This window comes from Podarcis raffonei, chromosome 10 (assembly GCF_027172205.1).
Source record: "Podarcis raffonei isolate rPodRaf1 chromosome 10, rPodRaf1.pri, whole genome shotgun sequence".
NCBI lineage: Eukaryota > Metazoa > Chordata > Lepidosauria > Squamata > Lacertidae > Podarcis > Podarcis raffonei.
In genome coordinates, this window is record NC_070611.1 from 17325891 (window position 1) to 17352993 (window position 27103).

Consider the following 27103-nt stretch of genomic DNA (forward strand, 5'->3'; position numbering starts at 1 on the left):
TTGCGGCGGGGTGGCAGCAGTGGGAGGCTCCATTAGCTAAAGTGGTACCTCAGGTTAAGAACAGTTTCAGGTTAAGAACAGGCCTCCAGAACGAATTAAGTTCATAACCAGATTACTCTTCTCAGCATGGCCCTATACTACCTTTAAGCTGTTACTCAAGACTGGATAACACAGAACAAAGAAAGGTGTATCACCAGTTCACAGAGCTTGGTGTAGTAAGAAAAACATAATTAACACTCAGTTGGCTTTCAAGTCTTTCTAGTCTGAGAGATAAAAGACAAGGAAATTATGTCTAACCAGGAACAGCCTGTCAGACAGAAGAAGCATGGGGAACCGTCTGCATGTTGCTCTTATGGCTTTTTGAAACCTTGCAATAATTAGATCCCGATAAATACAGCAACACTAATAATGAGGACTGCAGTGAGCCTAGGCTGTAATCAAGTGTGTTTTTGAGAAGGGATTTCAAAACTGCCTTTCTATTACACAATGCACTGGGTTAAACAGTGTATGGTGTGTAGTTTAATATTAAACACTGTTCGCCTTGTGATTAAACGTGTTATCACACAAGCCAAAACAAGGTCACCTTGCTCAGTCTTCTCAATTTGTAAAGCGGAGCTGCTTGACAGCAGAAAAGCCAGCAGAAGAAAAAGGTTTGATTTGTTTGTCCACTTAGAAACAAGAGAAAAGGAAATCTAGAGATATTAAGCTGAGAAGGCAGCGTTTTCACCACAGGCCATTATTAGATATGAACACAGTCGGGGGCAGCGGGAATGTAAGTGAACAGCTAAGTAATTAAACAAACGTTTTATCCAGATTAAAAATAGCTCTGATTAGCCAGAATGCTGCTACTCTCAAATTGTTCCTTGGCCAGAAAGCCCGAATGTTGCCTTACCAAGCCAAGTGACAGCTATGCAAGTTCTGTAGCTTCCAAAAAAACAAGGCAGGTTTTCCCCCGTCCTCTAAAAGTAATTGGGTTGGAGTGCATATTTATAATACATGATAGTTCAGGATATACTATAAGGTCTTCCTTCTGCAACATGTTCAACCACTGAACCAAGCATAAGAATAGAGACTGTCAAAGAATGCATAAGAGCCCAGTGCTGAAAAGCCATGATTTATTTTTGAATCTCTCCCTCTCCACCACCCCATTAAATCATATTTGCCTCAGTTCTGCTCTCACCTTTCAGACCTACCAGTAAACTGAAAGTCATCCATCAGTTAGAACAATATGCCAAAGGCAGATAGCCTTGTGCTATGCCCATGAAACTCCTGTGGCGAGACTGGTTAGTTTCCATCACTGGCTAATCCTGCTTACCATCAAAGGGAAAGGGCAACACTTTACAGGAAGCCACCGTTTTCCCCAACCTTTTAAATATATTATTTCCATCCCACCTTGACCAAGGCTACTAAGAGAGATTTTGTATCTAAGGCTGAACCTTAGTCTTGCATATCACCTTTTGGTCAAACATGTTTAGGGAAGTTTTTAATGTTTGAAGTTTTATTCTGTTTTTAATGTTCTGTTGAAAGCCACCCAGAGTGGCTAGGGAAACCCAGCCAGATGGGTGGGGTAGAAATAAATCATCATCATCATTATATTATCATTATTATTATTATATCAAACAAACCATGCTTGTTTTCACCAACTTCTTAAGGATTTGGGACAGATGATCATAGAATTGTAGATGATGATGATTATCATCATCATTTCTCACCCTGCACCAACAGGTCCCAGGGCTTTTTACAACAATTGAAAATTCAGAAATAGAAAGAGATTGAAGTCACAGGAATAGGGTAGGTCCTGGAAACACACATCTCAGGTGTCAAAGGCTAGGGGCACAGAGGTGCATATGCCGAAAGCTGTACTGTGGAAACCCCAGATACACCCAAATCACACAACTTAGGGGCTACCAGAAAATTCCCTCTCTTGCCCCTCTCCCCAAACCACTGAGGGAGGTAGAACTATCAAGGAGGCCCTCTCTGCAGACCTTAACACGCGGGAGAGTCTGTAGAAGAGTTTGGATTTGGATTTGATATCACGCTTTATCACTACCCTAAGGAGTCTCAAAGCGGCTATCTTTCTCCCTTCCCTTCCTCCCCCACAACAAACACTCTGTGAGGTGAGTGAGGCTGAGAGACTTCAGAGAAGTGTGACTAGCCCAAGGTCACTCAGCAGCTGCATGTGGAGGAGCAGAGACGCGAACCCGGTTCACCAGATTACGAGACTACCGCTCTTAACCACTACACCACACTGGCTCTCTGTAAGGAAGGAGGTGGTCTTTCAGATATTTTGGGCCTACTTCATTTAGGGCTTTAAACACCTGTGCCTCCAGTGACCATGTTGGATCCAGAAGTAGCCCAGGCTACAAATCTCTTCCTTCCAGGGGAATGCAATCCTGTCCTCAACATGCTGTCTTCCTATCTCCTGAACAAGGAACTTGGAAAACATGGCATGCTCATCTCCTTGCCTGCATAACAGGATGGCCTTCCACAGTGGCCTTTGTTAGTTTGCTAAATATCTGTGCTTTATTAGTCAACTTTTGTTTAAGGGCACTGTTCCCCCAGTGCAACTGGTGTGTTTTGATGCCAGAGTTGTAAACTGTGATGCACTATATACAGAAATGATTTCGCTTTACTCAGAGAATGCATGGTGGAAAACACCAGTCTTCCTGCCCCTCCCACATGCTAGTTGCTCCAGACAACACTTTTGGGACACAGCCTTATCCAATTAAGTAAAAGGAGAGTTTTTGATAGGCAGCAGTAATTACCACAGCTGGCAGCTGGCCCAGTCATTGAAGTACACAAACGCAGACATTTTCAGGAAGTTAAATGGGGTCTTTGCTTTGTTGTTGTTGGTTTTTTTTGGGTGGGGGGAGACAAGAGTATAATTTTAGCTTTAGGTCTCCTTGAATACATGAATAATTAGTGTGCATGTTAAATTAAAATGCTTTGGTGTGTGTGTGTGTGTGTGTGTGTGTGTGTGTATTACACCAGCCATGACATCACCTTTGTACCACTTAGCAGCCTGTAAACTTGGAGCGGTGCATACTATTAATGTGCTCATCAGAAACTGAATCGTACAGGTACATCACCTTGAAATGGGATGCCCAGAGCAATGTTATCATCACTCTTATGGCTGGCCCTAACATCTTTTAAAAAATAAAAATATGCTAAAAGTTGCATTACATAAGTCTTTTTTATTTTAAATAGTCAAGTGGCTTTATTGCATTGGCAAAAAGGTGGTACACGAGATAAACAAATTATAAAGGCGGGGGAGGGGAGGAACCCTTCAATTTTCAAGACGACCCTAAAGAGTCTTTTGGTTCTTCTCAGACCAATGATTCAGGGATGACAGCCAGATTTTGCTGAGATACAATGTCCAGCAGCTCCAGTATGCATGGCCAATGGTTTGGGATGATGGAAGTTGTAGTCCAACATCTTCAGGATACTACCTTGGCTCTCCTGAATTAGACCATTGCCATCCTCTCCAAAATAACACAGAAGATGGTTAGGAGGAGATTAATGTCAGCAGTCCCCTCTAGAAGGTACGAAGTAGGATGGAGATAGCTAGCCTTTTCCTGCCAGTGCCAGAGTCAAAGGGGGAGTCAAAGGGATGCCAGCTTGGTACATGACTGGCAGGATATCGTAATATAGAAACTGCTATACCAGCCAACTCAACGGAAGATTTAAAGTATCAGTCTGGGTATTTTTAGGAACCTGTGACAGCATGTACTAAAAATATGACAACTGATTTAGTTACCACCCCTAGGTAAGGCATCATCTAAACCTCACTTGCATTCATTTCGTTGGAAAGCACCGCTAAATCTTTCCAACAATGTGGAGCTGCCAAAAGGTGTTCTACTTTAAGACTGCAATCAAGTGCATGGATTTAATGATAATTCTAATTTGAAGTGAAGCGAGGGGGGAAGAGGGAGAGAGGCGGAGGAAGTACGAACAGGCTTGGAGCCAGGCAGACTTATCATTTCCCAGTTCTGTAGAGTTTTGAGATGGGAGTCCCAGATAAACCCACACAAGTGAAAAGAGCACTATGCCATTTGATGAGGGACTAAAATTCAGTGACAGAGCACATGCTACGCAAGTCAAAGGTCCTAGTTTTGATTCCCAAAGGTAAGGTGGGGGTTTACTTCCCACAATCCATTGTGGTGACCGTGACCTAGAGACTGTAACCTTGAGAGCCAGTGTGGTGTAGTGGTTAAGAGCAGTGGACTCGTAACCTGACGAACTGAGTTTGCTTCCCCGCTCCTCCACATGCAGCTGCTGGGTGACCTTGGGCTAGTCACACTTCTCTGAAGTCTCTCAGCCTCACTCACCTCACAGAGTGTTTGTTGGGGGGGAGGAAGGAGAATCTTAGCTGCTTTGAGACTCCTTCCGGTAGTGATAAAGTGGGATATCAAATCCAAACTCCTCCTCTTCTTCGTCTTCTTCATCAGTGCCATTTGGCAATTAGCTTATACAGTGGTACTTCAGGTTACATACGCTTCAGGTTACAGACTCTGCTAACCCAGAAATAGTACCCCAGGTTAAGAACTTTGCTTCAGGATGAGAACAGAAATAGTGCTCCGGTGGCGCAGCGGCAGCAGGAGGCCCCATTAGCTAAAGTGGTGCTTCAGGTTAAGAACAATTTCAGGTTAAGAACAGACCTCCAGAACGAATTAAGTGCTTAACCAGAGGTACCACTGTACATCTGAGTTTCTAACACTGCTTCTTTATCGCTTGACATAGGCCTAAAGTTCCTCTCATTACCTGTGACTAACAAGTTACATTTTGGGTGAGGGATTTCTTTCCCCTGCAAGATACAGTGATAACCAGCAAGGTGGGTGGTTTAAAGGGGGAGTAGACACATTCATGGAGAATAATGGCTACCAGTCAGGATGGCTGTGTTCTGCTACCACCGTCAAGAGGCAGTATTCCTCAGACTACAGCTGCTGGAAATCAGAAGTGTGAAGGGTGCGATTGGAGGGACCATTGGCCTGAACTGCAGGCCACTTCTTATATTCCGTTGCTTAATTTCTTCACACCATTACTTAGCAGCTGCTGGACACAAAACAATGAAACTAGGAACCCATTAGGTTATTTTCCTGTTCCTTTCACACAGTGTATTACCAAAGGGTCCTTTCTGAACTTAAGCCCCTCTCCCCACAAGACTCTTTTGCTTTAAACTTCTAAGCTTGAGAAATGTCTCCATCCTCCCCCTTCCCCCCTCCATTTCATGAAATTGTCCAATCACTATTTTCCCCTACGGAGGGAAATATCACTTTTAGTAGTTTACTAACAGTACATTGGCTTTTGCTTCTCACACAGGAGGTTGGGAATTGATTTGCTGTGCCGAGTTTGACATTTCATGCCGCTGAAATAAGGCACAATTATGGAACAATTATTTTTAAATGTGTGATTGTGGTGCTATAAAAGCTCCGCAAATAAGGCCAATTTTAGGTGAAATTTATTTTTTACCGTCCCGACTTTCTCTCGTGTGCACAGTTGGATGGCTAGTTACTTTTCATTGTGTTTAAAAATGTTGCCTACTGGCCTATTCTTTCCAGGCTCTATATTGCTGGTGCCAAGGCAGCAGAAAAAACTAAACGGGGGGTACAGCAAACAGCTAGCTAGAATTGTACAGTCGTGCTAGAGCCTGGATAGGAAAAGCGCATTTTGCAGAATAAAGCAGGTTCTTTACAGTACTAGTCTGAGAGAGGGTCAATTAATATCTTTATTTCAGACACAGTAATATCCACATGTGCTGATTTTATCAGCAAACTAGGTTGTTGAGGGGTTTTTTTTGGGGGGGAAAGAAAGTTAGAAGGGAAGAATTATTTAGAACACTCCCATTTTAACACATCCAACCATTCAAAGCCCTGCTTTGTTGCTGTTTTTTAGATGGTAACTGTCGGGAGATTTTCAGGTAGATTTCAGGCAAACGCCTCTCCTTAGGAATATGAGGTGCTGCAGTTACCATGTAGAGACTTTACCTTTCCAAAAAGAGATGTATTTAACCATTCCATGGATGTAGGCCCACAATTTTAGTAGCCTACTAAAGATTGCTTGCTATAACAGCTTCCTCATACGAAGAAAAACATTTGCCTACTTTATTCAGAGACGCAAGAGATGCATATACCCTATTTTCCGCCCTATAAGACGCACTTTTCCCCCTCCAAAAATGAAGGGAAAATGTGTGTGCGTCTTATGGGGCGAATGCAGGCTCCCTGGCTTCAGCGATAGCAACGCGAAGCCTCCGAAGCCTGCGCTCTGGTGGCTTTGCGTTGCTTCCGCTGAAGCCAGGAGAGTCTGCTCTTTGAGGCTGGCGGTGGGGGAAAGCAGCGCCTCCTCCATCGCCAGCCCCAGAGGATGGGGGGCAGTGGGAAGGCGCGCGACGCCTTCCGGCTACTCTCCCACCCGGCTTTGAGGCTGGCGGTGGGGAAAGCAGCGCTTCCCCCATGGCCAGCCCCAGAGGATGGGGGGCAGCGGGAAGGCGAGCGACGTCTTCCCGCTACTCTCCAACCCGGGTTGGAGGCTGGCGGTGGGGAAAGCAGCGCTTCCCCCATCGCCAGCCCCAGAGATTGGGGGGCAGCGGGAAGGCGAGCGACGCCTTCCCGCTACTCTCCAACCCTCCTGTGGGCTTTTGCGGGAGATGGGGGAATTCCCCCACCTCCTGCAAAAGCAGACAAAAGCCGCGCGATCTTTAAAGGGGCTCCGCGGCTTCTGCTGGCTTTTCTAGGAGGTGGGGGAATTCCCCCACCTCAAGCCCGTAGGAGCCGCGCAGCCTTTAAAGAGCGCACCGCTCTTGGTGGCTTTTCCCCGAGGAGGGAGAAGGGACTGACTGGCCGTTTCAGTCCCTTCTCTCTCCTGGTCGAGAAGCCCGCAGGAGTCGCGCGCGGCTCCTGTGGGCTTTTGCGGGAGGTGGGGGAATTCCGCCACCTCCTGCAAAAGCAGGGAGAAGGTCTTGGAGTAGCGCACAGGCTGTGTGCAGCCTGTCCGCTGCTCCCAGAGCTGCGGGGGGGGGGAAATCATATTTTTTTCCTTGATTTCCCCCCCCCCCCCGAAAACTAGGTGCGTCCTATGGGCCGGTGTGTCCAATAGGGCGAAAAATACGGTAAGATGATGATGGGGTTTATTTCTCGACCGACCTTTGCTCATATAAAACCCCCACAAAATAATTAGAAAACTTTTCATCTTAAAGCATCATTAAGATGCATTATACAGCAGACCAACTTACATATAGCCTTAACTGTCTCAGTTCCTCCCATAAGATTGAATTATTAAGTTTTCCTTCAGAAAGCACCAGAAATACAACAGTGAGGGGTATCTGTGTTGTTCTATTGTTACTAATAATGTGGTGAAGTTGATTTTTTTTTAAACCCCACATCATTAATATGCTGCTTGGCTGGTGCCATGACAGGGCCTTCTCGGTGGTGATTCCATTTGTGGAATGCCATCCTGGAGAGCTGCATCTGTCTCAATCATCAATGACTTTCAGGAGGAAGTTAAAAAATATCTGTGTTTACGCAGGCATTTGATGGCGAAAAGAAACCTTGAAACTGGGGAATGTGAGAGTATGTGCTTGCTTTTAAATATTTTTACATGTTCGAAATGTTTTGAAACATTCTGAGTTGGTTTTAGAATTGTTTATAAATGCGTTAAAAATTTATTTAATTTGGAATTGTATTGTTTTACCTTTTGGATGTTTGCAGCTCTAGGCTCTTTTGGGAAGGAGGACTGGATAGAAATTAATTGAATGAATAGACTAGGCTAGACTAGACCAGAATGGGCCAAACTTAAGGAGGAGAAACCCTCCGTGTTTGTGACCAAGGGATTAGTGGTTTCATCATCTGAGATATTTGCTTTTTCAAGTTCTGCAGTAACTATATTTCTGCCTTTTTAAACATTTCAATGGTTTCTATACTATTTAGCCTTTACCAAATATCAGGATTTGACCTGGACACTTTGGTATTTGGGTCCTTTGTTGCCTCTCAAAAATGTTGAGCAACAAACTCCTCTCAGGGTCTGGGCCTAGAAACATAATTTATTTAGCAGAGTTTCCAGATTTCTTACAAGTCTATTTTCTATCTGGGCAGAAATCCAGTAGTAACTGTTGTCTTCCTTTAAATTACAGAGAACGATTCTTGCATCCGTCTATGAAGTATTCACTGGCTCTCAAGCAGGGAAGTGGGTTATTAAATCAGTGTTCCTTAACCACTTCTTGTTTCTGAAGAGGATTCTTTCGATTACAAGTTACTGGTAGAAAGCATACAGAAACACAAATGACTTTCGTAGCTTTCAACATAGTTTTCTCAACTGAGGCTGTATACCTGAAGGAGCGTCTCTGCCGCATCGTTCAGCACTGAGGTCCAGCTCTGAGGGCCTTCTGGTGGTTCCCTCCCTGACAGAAGTGAAGTTACAGGGAACCAGGCAGAAGGCCTTCTCAGCCCTGTGGAATGCCCTCCCATCAGATGTCAAGGAAATAAACAACTATCTGACTTTTAGAAGACATCTGAATGCATAATGGCAATCAACACATAGTTGAACTGCTGTGGGATGTTTTTAATGGTTGATGTTTTATCATGTTTTTAATATTTTGTTGGGAGCTGCCCAGAGTGGCTGGGGAAACCCAGCCAGATGGGTGGGGGTATAAATAATAAATTCTTCTTCTTCTTCTTCTTCTTCTTCTTCTTCTTCTTCTTCTTCTTCTCCTTCTCCTTCTCCTTCTCCTTCTCCTTCGTCCTCTCCTGCTTCCATATTCCTCTGTGTCCGTGCAACTCACAATTGCAATGACGCACCAGAAACCATGTAAATGGGCTGTGCAGACAATTAGAAACTGCATGCCAATTTGTAGGAACTTTCCAAGGGTAGCAAGCAACAAGCCATTCTCGATCCATCACAGCAGTTCAACTATGTGTTGATTGCCATTATGCATTCATCCGCAACTCCCATAACCTTACGCCGGTGAATCAAGCTTAAATTGTAGATGTGATAAAAATATTTCACCAGCTCTTTCCACCCATTGCTTCTCGCACTGTGGCCCTGTGGGTTGCCCTCCACAGTCCTAGAATCAAAGCCGGTCCATCCATGACAAGGGTGAGTAAGCTGTGTTATGTACTGAAGTTCTCACCCTGGGCCGGCAGGGGGATACTGTAGATAGTTATGCAAATAAGGGATCGAAAGTGACGTTCCGTGATTGGATAGTTTTAGAAAACTGTTACAGTTACGTTGTACTGGAGCTCTATATAAGCAGGCTGACTGAACCCTTCAGTTCAGTTCTGTCCTGGCCTGTGAATAAACAAGAGCTGTTTGAAGAATCGCTGTGTCGTCTGATATGTTCACCCACAACTTAACAAGCTGCCTCAGGCGGTGGAAACAAAAAAAACCAGTGTTCCCGTGAGGGCCTTGCCTGAACCACCACCACCACAGAAGCAACCCAGAAAAGTGGTAGTGCAGTAGCACAGCACAACTTTGCTGTTGGTTTCCTCTACCCCTAGGGGTAAGCAAAGCTCTATTGACTGCCTCCCCACATCACTGAGTCGGCGAGAAGGGAGGATGTTCCACTGCCCAGCTTTGCTTCTGGGCAGAGAGCTCCAGAAAGCACTTGTCACGGGCTGGCAAGGTTTGGTGAGGGCTTCTCCCATCGTGGGGGCAGAGGGGGGCATTGTGCCTCAGGTGCCTAAACATCTCAGAGTGCCCCTGCTTAGAGAGTCTCAAGTCCCACTGTGCTTTCTCCACGTGTGTGTGTTATGAGAAAAGGTTTCAAGTCGTGCAAAAAGAGCTCAGATTGGAATGAATACTGCAACCCAAATAAAGCAAGGCCAGAGATGCTTGTGCAAAGTTGCCAGAAGTGCGTGATTTATACAATTGCACAATTTAGAATTTTTAACACAGTAATAAAATCAATGAGACTTGCGCACACTTAAGTGCATGTAGAACTGCAGTCTACATTATTTTCTTGACATACCCACTAAGGCCTTTACTGAACTCTTTGTTCCTTCCATTTGGGGAGCATAACTCAGCTCGACATACTAGTGTAACTATATTTTGCTCAACTGTCACAACTTAAATTTTTCAGCACTTGACTTCTCTCATACACACACACACACACACACACACACACACATCACTGGGTGTATTTTTAAAAATACATTTCGCTTAGTATATTTTGAAAATGAATAGATTATTTTAAAAGCCTCCCCCCCTTTTTTACTAAGTACTTTGGGAGAGACATTGTTATTTAAAGTCCCACCATACACTCATAGGATGCTGAGTGAGTTCCTAGACCCAAAGTTCCATACCACCCTACCCATAGCTCATCATGTCTATGCTGATCTTTGGCTTACAGCAGCAGCAGCAGCAGCAGCAGCAGCAGCAGAAGTAGCAGAAGTAGTGGCAGAGTCTTCCAAATCTGCATGCAAATATGCAAGGCACACTTAGCTTACCTTTAACCCCCTCTTCCTCCTTCCCACCTCCATTAGCCCACAGATAATCAAGAGCTCTCACAGGGATAACAGCAAGGAAGCTTCGAGTCTGCAGCATACATTTTTCTAAATGTTGCCATGGTGATCTCCAGAATGTTGATCCCCTGAGAAATCAACTCAAAACTCAGAGCAAACTGGGGCAGGACAGATAAATGACACCAATGGAGAGAGAGAAAGCAATTTGGGGAGAGGTTATTTCTGAAAATGCATGGCTAAGAAATAGAGTGGATGGCAGCTGCATGAAGTTAAGGGAAATATTAACGAAAGAAAGAAACATTACGAAGGTACATACATCACTGGTCAAGTAGATTAGATTGTGGAGCCAATGAGAAGATGAAACCCTAGTATCACTCACATAAATTTTGAAATTAGCCACTTCCTCCATTTCCCCAGTCATGGAATTGTAATTTTACTCGTTTGCTTATGGCATTTGTTTCCTGCTCTTCTGTCAAGCAGATTATGGAATTAATACACAGGGTTTCTCCACTTGGCATTAAACGTACGCTGATTGTTCTCGACAAGTGTGGATCTGAACTTAAGCACCCCTCCAGATTTCAACATCCAAGCCCTCTTCTCCATTTCTCTCCATGCATTTTGTCAGGGAGCAACAGGAGACACACATTGGTTTTGCCTCTGAACTTTATGCATTTAGCTGAAGCTACAAAAGGGCTTCATAGCTATGAAGCTTCATGAAGCTATGAGACTCCAATACTTTGACCACCTCATGAGAAGAGAAGACTCCCTGGAAAAGACCCTGATGTTGGGAAAGATGGAGGGCACAAGGAGAAGGGGACGACAGAGGACGAGATGGTTGGATAGTGTTCTCGAAGCTACCAGCATGAGTTTGACTAAACTGCGGGAGGCAGTGGAAGACAGGAGTGCCTGGTGTGCTCTGGTCCATGGGGTCACAAAGTGCCGGACACGACTAAACGACTAAACAACAACAACAACAACAACAACATGAAAGGGCATGCACACATGGGAATCCAGAGCCACCAAAGGTTTGTAACAGCTGTATGCATGAAATGGGCACAGAGCCCCTTTTCATGCCTTCTTCTGCACGGAGGTTAGGGATGCGGTCAGAGGAAGCAATCTGCTTCCCTTCTATGCCTTCAGTCCATGAACAACTGGAGGCGAGGAAAGGACTTCGATTACACTATGCTGCATTTCAACAGAATGTTTGGAAAATACACCTCTGCTGTTTGCATACAGTGCTATCAATACGATTATTCAACTTCCATTTTATACAGCTGAAATTCAGCTCAAGCAACTGCAGAAAGTCTGCTTTGCCCTTTGCAACCATGTTCCTCTTAATCCAGTGAATTAAAAACGTGTATTCAAACACCAAGCCATCTATGCTGACAAGTTAACATTTGCAAATTAATTTGGAGGAGAGAAATAAATGTTTTACATATCCTCCAAATATTTATAGAAAGCCATGTAAAACAAGGGGGGTTACAAAAGAACTCAGAGACTGGAAATGAAACCCACAAACTAGAAAGAACACAGATACTCTCCAGCCTCCTCAGGCATTCCTTCCAGGCTTTCAAGTGAAGAAACAGAGGCATCTGCTGAACCCAGCCCTGTAATCTGCACTTCAGTAGACTCCCTGAAAGGAAACTCTATGTATGTGAACCTGTACACATGAAGGGTTTACAGGCATGGCTGGTGGACACAATCCCTTTCTGCTCACTACACATACAATGGACAAATGCAGAAAAAGGGCTTTGGGCATACAAAATGACCCAAGATTTCCCACTGCAAGAGCTGAAGGGATATGGCAGAGTTCAACAAACCCTCTATCTAAAGCATCAGCACCGAAATATGCTGTTGGATGGCACAATGATTTTGAGGAACTGTGACTTGTCTCACATGATACAATTCTGTGCACAGAAACGGCCCTCTTCTTACACTTCTTCAGATCATGCTGGCCACTGAATTATTTTGAACGTTCTTCCAAGTCTTCTGCTCTGCTGCACAGCTTAGAGTACAGGAATTTCACCACAGAGCTGAGCTGTTTTCAGGTGCTTGGAGCTATTCTAAAGTTAGCAGGAGAGGACGGACCCTTCTCCTCAGCCTACATTTCCAAAGTTCACCATGGTCTCAGTTATGAGGACTTGTATCTTTCCCTGGGGTTTGAAAAGGAAGCAAGACAAAACTGGCCAAAGCAAGTGGACCCCATTTTTACTCAAAATTTGCAGATGCAAATATCCCATGGAATCCTGAATTCAATGCAAGTCCACATTCAGTTACGAGCCTCCTCTCAAATGTCCAGTTTCAAATAATACATTCTCAATGCCCAGATCACAGACATGAAAGCAACAATTCTTTTCTTTTTACAAAACAAAACACTCTGGTTACAATTTAAGCATTATGGCAACATGTATTTCATTTATATAGAAAGGGTTGCTTTAAAAATGGGACCATACCTGTTTGATTCCTTTTACATAACTTTTTACCTTTCACCCCAATTATTCACCACATAACTACATACATATAGTAAAGTTCATTTTAAGTTCATGACCATTCTCTGATGGAGCATTCACTTTATTGCTCCTTTGAAAAACAACCCAGTATTTCTTGCAAATGGACCAACTATTTTTGCAAGCTTTCTGATAGCCAGCCTTTCTGTAGGTATCTTCCAGCAGATCCACCAACAGCATTTTGTCTCTTTCAAAACTGTATTATTACCATCCTACTCTGCAATGTGAAAGACAGCTTTTCAACAGTCACAGTGCTCTAAACTCTGGTGATAAGCACTCCCCCAAGAAGCACGCTCAAAGAGCATTCCCAGATGTTTTGTCAACCACCCTAAAAAAACCCCCTGACATATCTTGTACATGGTTGGCTTGTTTGAAACTACTCCTGCTTACAAAACAAGAGAGCTGCCATTCAAGTGTCCCCTTATTTCCAGCTCTTTCTACACATGTAGTCACTCCTGTCTTTATCACGGACCAGCCACACATTTATTATTTATAATGTTCAACTGTCCCCTACATAGCATAGCCAGGACTAAATTCCTGGGTCCTGCTTTACTGCGCTTGGTTGGCAGGCCTGTTGAGTCACACGCCGCACTGCTTCTGCAGGATACAGATCCTTCTGTAACTCTGCAGGTGGCGAGATTCCTGAATGCGGTTATCTCACACTCAAAAGCCACCAAAAAACAACAACAACATCAAAACTAATCGGACTGTTATGATGAGAGTGCATGTCGGATTTCGTCTTCAGTTTTCCTTTTTCTGTGATCCGTCCCTTGGAGCTCTCCTGGCCCCAAGCTGTCATTTGGCTCTGCTCAATGACCCACCCTTGCATCGTGGTGTTCACCTTCTGTTGTCGGATATATCGGTTTTAATGTCTCTGTGTTTTTATGTTTGTACATATTTTATGGGCTAATAGCCGTAAATAAATAAATAAATAAATAAATAAATAAATAAATATAAATAAAACATTTATTATTGAAAGCCCTACTAGGGCTAGCACTGACAAGGATGGAGAGAGTCAGGGATAATATTATGGCACTTGGTCTCCTGTATCCTTCAGAAATGGTGTTTTATTTATGAAGCAATGTTCAGCAGCCTTCAAGATGATGCACAAGTTGGGTAGGTTCTGATCATTCTTGGCAGATGCACTTAACAGCCGTGGCGTAGTCTTCATTAAGGGACATAAAATAACTACTCCATCAGATATAAAAGTGAAAGGAACCCCTACCCTACCCCCCCAGTGAAATTACAGGGTAATCTCATTTACAGGATTTACTCGCAGAAATACATTTTAATGATACCTGCACTGAAGCAGTTTGCATTTTAGACCAATCTGCACCTCATGCCAATATATTCATTTTTCCAAGGTAAGGTATGCATGCCGATATAGTCATTTTTCCAGGGTAAGGCAAGGCAGGAGCACCAATTTAACAAGCCTCAGTCACTTCATTTTAGGTGCAACCTGGGGATTTCAGTTCTAGCAACAGCCCTAATCCACAATCTTCTTCAGAAACACAGCGCCAGAGTGCAATAGTGTAACAAAGAAAAACCAGCTGTTGCCAACGACGATGGATCATGCCAACTGCCCAATACACCTGTGTGTTGGCCCGGTTGGAAAGTCTTCATTTTATGCAGGGGTGCTGAAATGCAAGTAAGCTGGGGGGGGGGAGAAGTTATTAAAAGAAATGCAATAAACTAATGAAACTAAGTATACTTTTTAGGATCTTGCTGCAAGGGCTGGGCTTTTGTGTATTTTTAGGGAACATAGCATTGCGTACAATGAGAAATATGTTTGTCCTGGTGCGTGGTGCTGCTGCTGCTTTTCCACCCATCGCCCAGCCAGCCCCAGAGCAGCCATTTAAAGGGTGCTCTCCGCTTACATGGTTTTCACTTATTCGTGGGGCTCTTCCATAGAAGGCTGCAGGTTACCAAAACACAGATTTTTGCTATCCTCCCCTTTTCAGTCTGCACTGATAAAGCAGCTCTGGTGGAGAAGGCAAGCAAACAGAACCGTGAGGCATTGTTACAGACTATAGTTTGTCCTGAAAGCAACTCATGATGTGTGTTTTATTAATAATATTTCTATGAAACTCAGGAATAAAAAGAACATTAAATGGGACACTGATTTGTGTTAAGTCATTTGGTTTTAACATACATACACTAATTTTTGAAATGTTCATCAAATAAAAAACAAGACGCGTCTTTTTAAAAATGTGCTCATACGAACAGCATAGAAGTGACAGTTTTAAGCTCCAGGCACTGTTTCATATTCAATAGCAAGCAGAAGCAAATGAAGATGGCATACTCAAAACAAACTCGTCATGTTACTATAATCTGTTTTGATCTATAATTACAATCTTTTGGGTCCACACCTGTTCACATCAAACAACAGATTAAACAGCAGTACTAGAAGAGAAAAAGGAAAGGCGAATGGCCCATACTGCAGCCAGAAAAAAATGGGACTTCAGGGCAGTCTGGCCCAATCCCTAAAGCTGCTCTTTTTAGCTGTGGAAAAACACTGTTGTGAGTTCACCATTCCTATGGTGGTGGTTCATAAGCTGGAAACTGAAGGGGCCAACAGATAACCCAAAGTGCTGATAAGTAAAGGACGAAATATATTTAATAAAGTTACCTTTAAAGGCGTAATCCCATACAATTTTCTTTCTTTTAAACAAATTATATTTTATTAAGTTTTAACATTTTTAACATATAAAATAAAAAATTATTACTTCCCACCCCCTTTATTCCATGAAGTTGTTTCTCCCCTTATGCTGCACACTATCTTCTAGGTATCAAATCATAACCACAATATTATAATCTAATTACTTCTGTTGCTCATAGCTCAAATCTCACTTGCAAGTTCATCATACTGTAATGCAGTGATACGTTGGGTTACAAACGCTTCGGGTTACAAAAGCTTCAGGTTGCAGACTCAGCTAACCCGGAAGTAGTACCTCAGGTTAAGAACTTTACCTCAGGATGAGAACAGAAATCGCATGGCGGCGGCACAGCGGCAGCATAAGGCCCCATTAGCTAAAGTAGTACCTCAGGTTAAGAACAGTTTCAGATTAAGAACAGACCTCCAGAACGAATTAAGTTCTTAACCCGAGGTATCACTGTATTTCTTATAACTCTTATTTTTCTGCTGTTAATTTTGCCAGTTCTGCATAGTCTATTATCTTACTTATCCATTTTTTGGTTGGAACTCCTTCCACCTTCCATTTGTGCGCATACAGAATCCTAGCTGCTGTTGTTACATACTGTATTTTTTGCACCATAACACTCACTTTTTTCCTCCTAGAAAGTAAGGGGAAATGTCTGTGCGTGTTATGGAGGGAATGCCTACGGGTGGCATGCCTACGGATTTTCCTCCTCTAAAAACTACGTGCATGTTATGGTCGGGTGCGTGTTATAGAGTGAAAAATACGGTACATAAAACAACTTCAGCATGTTTGTGGGGATTTCTGCCAGAGAATTTTCTGACTTGAGTGATTGTTTAAAGCAACTGGACTGCACAAAAGGAGAACACTATACGATTCCGCATTTCCGGGTCTGGAAAACCCATTTTACAACATCCATTATTTTAGCATGTTTGGGGGAGTGCCGGGGGGAAAGCAAGCTCAACAAAGCTTTGCCATCTCACTATCCCTTACTGAAATTCTCACAGGATGCCAAATTACTCCAGAGTTAAATTTCATTGAGCATGCAAACAGGGCAAAGGTGCAATACTAAAACATTTGCATTTGAAAAAGCACTCTTTGCTCCTTGTGCACTAGCAAGTTGAACACATCCTGTTTATCTTGGTGGTCATCCAGAGAAAAGCCGAATACATCTGAGCCTGTCTTAGTGCAAGTGTACATTGGCAACATAACCCCCTTCTAAAAGGTCTCGTGATGAATCCCTAGGCTGCTTTAACTTAGAGTTTAAAGAGCAGAGCTTCTGTGGAGCCAACCTCTGAAAAGAAAACTCTGAGAAACATGTGCTCACTTCTGAATCACCATTCTCACATGGACTTGGGGTGGGGGGAAAAAGAGCTGGGGTGTTGCCAAGATTTAATAATAGCAACAAATTCTGGATATGGCCTTGGATAGAATTTTTCTATGTTGAAAATCCAACTGTTTTGAAGAAGGCGGGGGCAGATTGCATTCAAAAGATGTGTTAGATATTCTGTGCATTTAAATATCATATATGAGACACCCCTCTCCTAAACTGCACAAAGCATAACCATGTAGTTTTGATAAACAGTTCTTATAATTCCCATGACAGTAAATAACAAATAACATAAACAGTGCATATGAAGAAGAAGAAGAGGAGGAGGAGGAGGAGGAGGAGGAGGAGTTTGGACTTGATATCCCGCTTAACATTCCTCCTCCCCCACAACAAACACTCTGTGAGGCGAGTGGGGCTGAGAGACTTCAGAGAAGTGTGACTAGCCCAAGGTCACCCAGCAGCTGCATGTGGAGGAGTGGAGACGCGAACCCGGTTCACCAGATTTCGAGACTACAGCTCTTAACCACTACACTACACTGGCTCTCGTGTGATCATGACATGTCTTGAAAGTGGCAGTTCTAAACAACCTTGAAATGGTGAGGATTACTGACCAAGAACAACCCACCATCCGCAGATACGGGGGTACAGTTTGCATGTGACAGAAAACCAAGTTGAAAAACTATGGCTTAATTTCAACGAGTGGTGTTGTGGTGCATGCTGCTCAAAATGTTCCCACTCCTCTCTTTCCCTTGGAAACCACCAAGAAACAAACCAGAGTCACATTCAAACTCAGGTGTAAGCTTTGTATCTCTCCAAGCCAACCACAAGCAGTTGCTATATATTTTTTGTGTATTAGACAAGGTTTTTTTACTCAAAAATCATGTCAAAAAACTGGGGTCGTCCTATACACGGATAGTGGCGTGGGGCGGAAGCTGTGTGCCACCAGCTCTAGGGAGCTTCCTGCCCGCAGTGGCATGGGGGGAGCGGCTGCCCACTTTGCCAGCCCCCAGCAATGGCCCTGCTGGCATGATGGTGTGTGTGCAATTCCCCCTTAAAAAAAGCTCAACAACTTTGGGCCATCTCCCTTCATTTTCTTTAAATTTAGTCCCCCAAAATAGGCAGTGTCTTATACATGGGGGCGTCTTATACACGGAAAAAATACGGTGCTAACTTACTTGTTTGTTTGGAGGAAACAAACTACAAGCCTGGGTTGAGACATCATGGCAAGCCATACTTGGACTCAATTCCTGGTCGTGCAGCAGGTGAGGTGGCGACTGAAGACTTTTCAGCAGCGTGCAGTAGCAAGCTACATGTTCACATAAAACCACCGTTTGTTAACTATAAGTTTACGTGATGTGAGAACCAGGCCAGAGGGTGCTACACAAATGGGATCCAATGGCAACAACAGCAAGTGAACAAGGCAAACTGGATGTAAACAGTCAGACAATACAATAGACCATGTCTATAAATTTGAGAGATAACGTTCAGCAACACAGACTGATCAGCCACATATGCAATGCCTACTTTTATTTCATTCATAAAAGTCTGAATCCCAAGAAACAACAAAAGTACAGTCATACCTCATGTTATGTTTGCTTCATGTTACGTTCTTTCAGGTTACGTCCTGTGGCGACCCGGAAGTACTGGAAAATGTTACTTCCGTGTTTCGCCACTTGCGCAGAAGCACCAAATCACGCTTCATGCATGCGCACAAGTGCCGAATCATGCTGTGCACCTGTGCAGATACGGCGCTTCAGGTTGCGGGCTTTTCATGTTGCAAACGGGCCTCCGGAACGGATCCCATTTGCAACGAGAGGTACTACTGTATATATCAAAAATATTTTGTAGCAAGCCTAATTATTTTAATTTTGTCTGTATTATTTCGATATCACCTCCAGCCACCTTAATGACAAGTGGTTTGCATCATTATGCATCTTATAGATCCCACCGAAATGAAACAACACAGCCCTGTCTGGTTGAAGAGTAAGTTAGCTGTCAATAGTCTAATTACACAACCATTGAAATTAGGGCGAAAGAACTCTCAATAACTCAGGCTTCCAACACAACATGAGGCCTAATTCACAACGTTAATCGAATTGCACTGAAGAATGTCCATGTGCTATATTTTTCATGGCTGGCTTTCTGTTTACATTAAGCTTCTGGTCCTTAAGCATGAATAGGAAAGATGAACAGTAGGTTGGCAGACTCATGCTGTGGCTCTAGAGGATAGAAACTCAACTGAAACTGAAAACTGAGCATGTGAAATATAACAACAAACGAGTGATTGCCACTTGACTCGGTCCTAAACGGCCTTGGTCCAGTATATCTGAAGGAGCGTCTCCACCCCCATCGTTCTACCCGGACACTGAGGTCCAGCGCCGAGGGCCTTCTGGTGGTTCCCTCACTGTGAGAAGCCAAGTTACAGGGAACCAGGCAGAGGGCCTTCTCGGTAGTGGCGCCCTCCCTGTGGAATGCCCTCCCACCAGATGTCAAAGAGAACAACAACTACCAGACTTTTAGAAGACATCTGAAGGCAGCCCTGTTTAGGTAAGCTTTTAATGTTTGATGTATTACAGTATTTTAATATTTTTTGGGGAAGCCGCCCAGAGTGGCTGGGGAGGCCCAGCCAGATGGGCGGGGTATAAATAATAAATTATTATTATTATTATTATTATTATTATTATTATTATTATTATTATTATTACTACTACTACTACTACTACTACTACCACCTTCATGTTTAAATTAGGCCTAGCCAAGATTCTTTCTGGAGTTCACATTTTCACTGCCAAGTACGATCCATGACCACGTGACTTCAAAACTGGGCCTTCTTTGGAAAGCACACATTTAAGAAGTTCAAAGTTTAAGACTAGAGGCAAGTAAGGTAAAGGTAAAGGTACCCCTGCCCGTACGGGCCAGTCTTGCCAGACTCTAGGGTTGTGCGCTCATCTCACTCTATAGGCTGGGAGCCAGCGCTGTCCGCAGACACTTCCGGGTCACGTGGCCAGCGTGACAAGCTGCATCTGGCGAGCCAGCGCAGCACACGGAACACCGTTTACCTTCCCGCTGGTAAGCGGTCCCTATTTATCTACTTGCACCCGGGGGTGCTTTCGAACTGCTAGGTTGGCAGGCGCTGGGACCGAACGACGGGAGCGCACCCCGCCGCGGGGATTCGAACCGCCGACCATGCGATTGGCAAGTCCTAGGCGCTGAGGTTTTACCCACAGTGCCACCCGCGTCCCAGAGGCAAGTAGATGTAGGGAAATATAGCTGGTCAAGATACAGAACACAGCTCATGTTGAAAATCCAACTGTTTTGAAGAAGGGGGGGCAGATTTCATTCAAAAGGTGTGTTAAGAGATTCTGTGCATTCAAAATTCTGCGCATTCAGTTCTTATAATCCCCATGGATAGTAAATAATAAGTAACATGCACAGTGCATGTGATCATGAGATGTCTTGAAAGTGGCATTCTAAACAAGCTTAAAATGGTGAGGATTACTTACACGGGTCATTAAAAAGCCAAGAAAACCACTTTCTGCCTTTCCTATAACTTGTAATTGGCCAGCTGCTCTCTTTCACAGAATCTGAATTTTTTAAATTGTGTTTACTCCTACTTGATTCTTCTCACAAATGGCACATTTGTCTGGCCAGAAATATAGCGCATTTTTATATGCTGCTTTATTTTATTTTTCCTTCTTCCGTTATCTAATTTGCTTTTTGCTTATGATTTGGGTGTTTTTTTATGTCCTTTGCTCTGGGTTAATGAAGATACGCACAGGAAGGAAATGGTTGGTTTGTGAAAGACCCTGTGTGAGAGGCAGTGCAGGGGAAATCTCCCAGGGTAGAAGGATGGGAGAAGAAGAAAGGGAATTTCCCAGATGAGAGCTGGAGGGGTGCATCCCCTTTTGTATGAGACAACGGTTAAGATCCACCTTTGAGAGCAGGCTTTGTATTTCCTTCCCCTTCTTTCTCTTTGATTTGTTTCCTTTTTTTAAAAAAAGATGAATTTGTTCAGATTAATTTGTTTTTCATTGTATTATATGATGAAAAGTTTCAATAAAACATTTATGCAAAAGATAAAGAAGAAGAAGAAGAGTTTGGATTTGATATCCCGCTTTATCACTACCCGAAGGAGTCTCAAAGCAGGTAACATCCTCCTTTCCCTTCCTCCCCCACAACAAACACTCTGTGAGGTAAGTGGGGCTGGGAGACTTCAAAGAAGTGTGACTGGCCCAAGGTCACCCAGCAGCTGCATGTGGAGGAGCGGAGATGCGAACCCGGTTCCCCAGATTACGAGTCTATCGCTCTTAACCACTACACCATGCTGCTTCAGAGCTTGTGTCTACAGATTCTGCCGATACAGTACCACTATACAATACAGTGAACCCACAACTTATGTACATTTAACTTGCACACATTCAGCCTTATGTGCTTGGCAAAATTAAAAGTTAAAATATTTAAAAAGAGGCAGAAAAGAGGTGGGCGTCTGGGAAAAAAGACTTTCCCACCTGCCTTTGAACCCGTGATGTGTTTTGACTATAAACTGAGGGCTTACTGTAATGTGCTCTGCGGAGCGACTGCCAATCAGAATACACTAGAGAGATAAGTAGTGTTACCTGGTGTAAGGCAGTTTCTTAATCACCTGTAGGATTGAAAGAAAATGCCCTAGTTAATTAAGGACGAGTTCACAAGCCCTTCTGTCTCGTGGCGTTGTTACCAGCTGGAACAGATCCATTCCAAGTTGGGCCAGAGGCAAACAGCATTTAATTCCTCTAAATCTGAAATCTAGACAACAATGTCAGCCAGTGTACTGGTCAATTAAGTTGACATGCCTTTGTGTCCCAGGTTTTTTCTTGCTTATGTGGCAAGTCCTCTTAGCTGACATACCTATTTTTGCTGTGGTTTTGCTTCCCACCTTCATTGCAAACAAAAAGCAAAAATAAAATAAAATAAAAGGGGGGGGGGGAGGGAGAACATGCAGCAGTGAGCACAGTCTGAAGAAGGGGTGGGGGCCGGAAGGGAAACCAACGCCACAATTTTACACTGGAAAGCAAACAAGCTACAATTCCTCTTTACAAGGCATCAGAGTACTTTTAGAGACACACATTTAATGTGTTACTACAGGCCATTTGAGGAAACTGCATATTCAACACGTCCAATTGCCTAATAAATATCACAACTCATTAAATTTACCAAAAGCGATGCAGCAAAAGAAACAAGTCACCTACATCCAGCCTGATTGAGCTGACAGTGAGACTGAACTGAGCTAAGAAACTGGAAGCATAGCAGCCAGAATTTGCAACTCCTGCCAGCAGTGAGAGGTAGATAAGTTTACCTGTCAGTGCCTCTGGTTTTGTCTCCTGCCTTCATGCACCTTTCTGTATATTGTTGCCTAAAAACCTTCAAAGGAAGGTCTTCCCCGAACCTGCCTATAGTTGTGGAAATCTCTTTTTGTGGAGCCAACCAGAAGTCATTTTCTGCTTGCACGTATTTAAAAGGGTTCTGAACTCTGGCACAGGGAGATAGAAAATTTCTAGCTGTGATCCTTTATGGCTTGTCTCGTGATTCTGAGCAAACAGCTTCATTTCTACACCTGAAGCGGTATAGTTCCTGTGGGTGAGTGCAGAACAAGGCTCATCATCATAAGGTATTCAGTACTTGTTGTTGTTTAGTTGTTTAGTCATGTCTGACTCTGTGTGACCCCATGGACCAGAGCACGCCAGGCACTCCTGTCTTCCACTGCCTTCCGCAGTTTGGTCAAACTCATGCTGGTAGCTTCAAGAACACTGTCCAACCATCACATCCTCTGTCGTCCCCTTCTCCTTCTGCCCTCCATCTTTCCCAACATCAGGGTCTTTTCTAGCGTGCTGAGCCCGGGGGTAACCCGAGCAACGTGGTCCAGGTCGGGTCCCGAATCCAAGGATTCCACGAGGAGTCAGTCTGACAGGGCCAAGGCAGAAAACCAGGCAAGGTCAGGCACAGGATCACAGGCAGGTTCTGGCAAACAGCAACATTGCTCCTGCAACCTGGGGCGGGGTCCAGCAGCCTTTTATCTCTGTCGGGGTAACGGCCGGTCCTGCTCCCCCGGTGACTCACCTCCCTGTCTCGCCCAAAGGCGAGCACTCCTCCTGTGAGTACTCAGGTCTCTCCTTCTCTCAGACCTCAGTCTCTGCAGCTCAGGCGATGTTGGTGGGTTACTAGACCCAGAGGCCCCCTCAGCCTCTCCTGACCCAACTGGTAGTGGAGCAGCTGTACATGATTGCCCAGCTGAGGGCAACGAGGTAATCCCCGCATCTGGAGCTAGGGCAGGCTCGGGCCCCTGACTTGGCCCAGCTGGTGCTTGTTGCAGGGGGACCTGTGCAGACTGGGGCTCTTCAGAATCAGGCCCCAGACTAGGTTCGGCTGCTGCCTGACGCAAAGGATCTGGTGCGGACTGAGACTCCTCTGGCTCCAAGTCTGAGACCGAGTCCTAGGCCATCACATCCAGGGAGTCTTCTCTTCTCATGAGGTGGCCAAAGTATTGGAGCGTCAGCTTCAGGATCTGTCCTTCCAGTGAGCACTCAGGGCTGATTTCCTTCAGAATGGATAGGTTTGAACTTCTTGCAGTCCATGGGACTCTCAAGAGTCTCCTCCAGCACCATAATTCAAAAGCATCAATTCTTTGGCGATCAGCCTTCTTTATGGTCCAGCTCTCACTTCCATACATCACTACTGGGAAAACCATAGCTTTAACTATACGGACCTTTGTCGGCAAGGTGATGTCTCTGCTTTTTAAGTTGCTGTCAGTACTACATCGCTATAATAAGGCTAGCTGAAAAGGTCCGTTCTAAAACCTTTTATTTGCAAGTGCTGGAGCACACATGAGCAGCCTCGCTTCCCTGCAGGCAGGAGCTGAATGCACGCAATGGGCTGCATAGGCAGAAATTGCTTCCTCACTGAAGTAACAGCGTAGTATCTGCAGGGCCTCAACTCTGTGCACCAGACCGCACATAGCTCTGGATTATCTGCTAAGGTTAAAAATTGTGCATGTAATACTGCACACAAACACTGCAGATATAGTACAAGCATTTGTTTGTTTTTAAAACCTCCCCCCCCCCATGAAGTTAACCATGGTTTTATTTCCACTAAATTAGTGGAAATAATATCAGAGTCAGTGGAACAAACTATTTTGTTATTTGATCAGGGTGTATAGTAAGGTATATAAACCATCACATGAACCTAAGCGTAGGCAGTGTAAAGCTTTCCCGCCAGTTCATGAAACCCATGGTGTGTGGGAGGGAACACTTATTTCGAGGAAATGTCTGGGGCATTTTGTTGGAGGGCTTGGGGCAGGGGGAATTGCTACAATTGTTTTGCACAAAAAAACCGAAATGAAAGGATGGAGTTCTACAGTACATTTAAATGGCATTTAAAAATAAAATAAAAACAAACACACATACATTTCTCTGGACTTAAACTGGAATCCAGTCTGACTGTTATCACATTTCACTCTTCTTGCCTCCAAATATTTTATGTGTGTGCTGTTTCTCACATTCCTGGAATTATTTCCTTCTGAATGAGAGATAGGATTGAATAGATTGCACGGCCCCCATATTACCGATTTTGAATATTTCAAAGTAATTCAAACACATTGTGGCAGCAGTTTATCACTTGCGAGTGGAAATAATATGGTGCTAGATATATTTGGGAAACTCTCTGAATGATTAACCACTACTTTTTCCTGCTCATACTCTCCTGCATGCAACCTATACTTTGTCCTTCTCAGTCAACAAGAGCCCACTAGTCTGTTTATTCACAATCCTTGATAGAAAATCTACAACATGCATGTACAATTATTGCATTATTTTCTACTACAGCTGTTCCACTCATGCTCATTTGGTCAATAACTACCAAGATATGCGTAAATTCCAGTGTGTGTGTGTGTGTTTAAAAAGCTTCCTTCAAGTACTCTCCTATTACAATGGATGCACTGCTGAAAATTATTTTTGTCTGTCATGAGAGTTGGATAATAGAAGCAGAAACATTAGTTTTGCAAATGGTTAGCTGTTCAGAGAATGCAGAGCATGTGTGGAGCATCCTTATCTAATGAACAGTAAAGGTAAAGGTAAAGGGACCCCTGACCATTAGGTCCAGTTGTGACCGACTCTGGGGTTGCAGCACTCATCTCGCTTTATTGGCCGAGGGAGCCGGCGTACAGCTTCCGGGTCATGTGGCCAGCATGACTAAGCCGCTTCTGGCGAACCAGAGCAGCACACGGAAACGCCGTTTACCTTCCCGCCGGAGCGGTACCTATTTATCTACTTGCACTTTGTGCTTTCGAACTGCTAGGTTGGCAGGAGCTGGGACTGAACAACGGGAGCTCACACCGTCGCGGGGATTCAAACCGCTGACCTTCTGATCGGCAAGTCCTAGGCTCTGTGGTTTAACCCACAGCACCACCCGCGTCCCTGAACAGTACAGAGCACTATTTGAATTCTCCTGGAAATTGGCACTGTTGCTATTTCTTATTTTGACCAACTGCTCAGATGTTACATGCCGGAATTTATGGAATTCACCAGTGTTACAGCAGGCCCAAGAAACAGGCCAAAAGTTGCACTGAAACTATGCAGCTTCTGATTAGATTATTTTTTCCCCTATTGCAAAGACTGACGCTTGTGTCTATTTGGCTGCATAATGCTAAACAACGGGTTGCAATAATGGCTGAATCAGTTCCCTACGTGTAAAATGAGAATTACAGAAGTGAGGTTTAAAAATTCTTTTCTGGGTCATACCTGAAGAATATATATAACAAACATATTTTTTTTCAACATGGTAATCTTCAAACTAGTCTCAAATTAAAGATCAATCCATCCAATTCTCTTCCTTTAAACATTCCATTTGTGTGAATATGTCAGAAACAAATTACAGGTTCAAACAAGGTGTTATGGCTCAAAACCATTTTCATTGTTACATAAAAAACACACAGTGCAGCAGTATGTCAAACACGATTAAAAATTCAGCCACTCATGCATAATTTTGCTTGAAATGGGATCAAAATCTGTGTGCTCAGAGATTCTTCCTTTCCCATGTCTCAGAAGAACACACCACTGACAAATTTATGCAATGTTAACTTCGTTGAATCCTTCCGATTCACAAGATGTCTGCAAGCAGCACCTACAAGCTAATGTTCCATTACTCTACATATCTACATATATGATCTGGTGATATGGGATTTCGTTGGCTGAAGGAAACATTCCTGCATTGCAAGGGGTTGGACTAAATGACCCTTGTGGTCCCTTCTATGATTCTGTGTCCGTGGTTGTATCTCTGCAGACAACAGCAATAGAAGCAACTGGGAATGCTTTTCTACACAAATGCCTACAATAATGGAATCGTTACACAACATTTCACAAGCCTGTATGCTGATCTCAACGTGCTTCAAAATTGGGTGGGCGACATATGGTAGCAAGTCACTTTCATGCACCATGAACTCCAGAGAAAGCCAGCTTTGCATATATGTGACATGACCTCGTGGTGGCTGAAAAATGTTTGAAGATGTAATGGTGATAAGTAACCATAACTACATAAGGAAATAAAGGGGAAAAAGGGGGAAAAACCAGTTCATCTTCCCATGGTATATCAAAACATATTAGAGGCCAATTCAGTCCTTTTCCCCTTCCCCTAACATCTGATGTTACTAATCACTAAGCAGAATTTTCCTGTGGTTTTCTGTTACTGGGAGGTATGGAAGCAATACAAGATGGGGGGAGAGATGGATGGAAGCAACATGGTTATCAATTGGATTGTCCCCTCAAAAAATTTCAGTCTCCTATTGTGCCACGCGCACAAATAGTGAATAAGTGCCTTGAGGCTTGCAGAAAGCTTGTGGAGTTATCATAGCAGAAAACCCTATGCAGATATCCAATATTTAAAGAGTGCTGGGTGCATCATGAATAAGCTGATCGGCTATACTGTTAAGACAGCCATGCCAATAACGCTCAATAAACACGATCTGCAAGTGAGCTGTGGCCCTCTAGTTGAAGGTACATTCTCAGTGTAGTTCTCAGTGTAAAGACAACTTCTCCTGTGCTTAAAGCTGTGAGCTTACATAATTAAATTAACAAAAGACACGCATAAGCAGAGGACTGAACGGATGTTGCTGTTGTTGTTTTTTTTAAG

General features: G+C 43.8%; 1 protein-coding gene across 4 annotated transcripts in view; it reads right to left on the minus strand.

Moving 5' to 3' along the window:
• Nucleotides 1–27103, minus strand: part of PLXNB2 (plexin B2) — a 349645-nt gene that overhangs the window by 145249 nt on the left and 177293 nt on the right. The window lies entirely within an intron of this gene.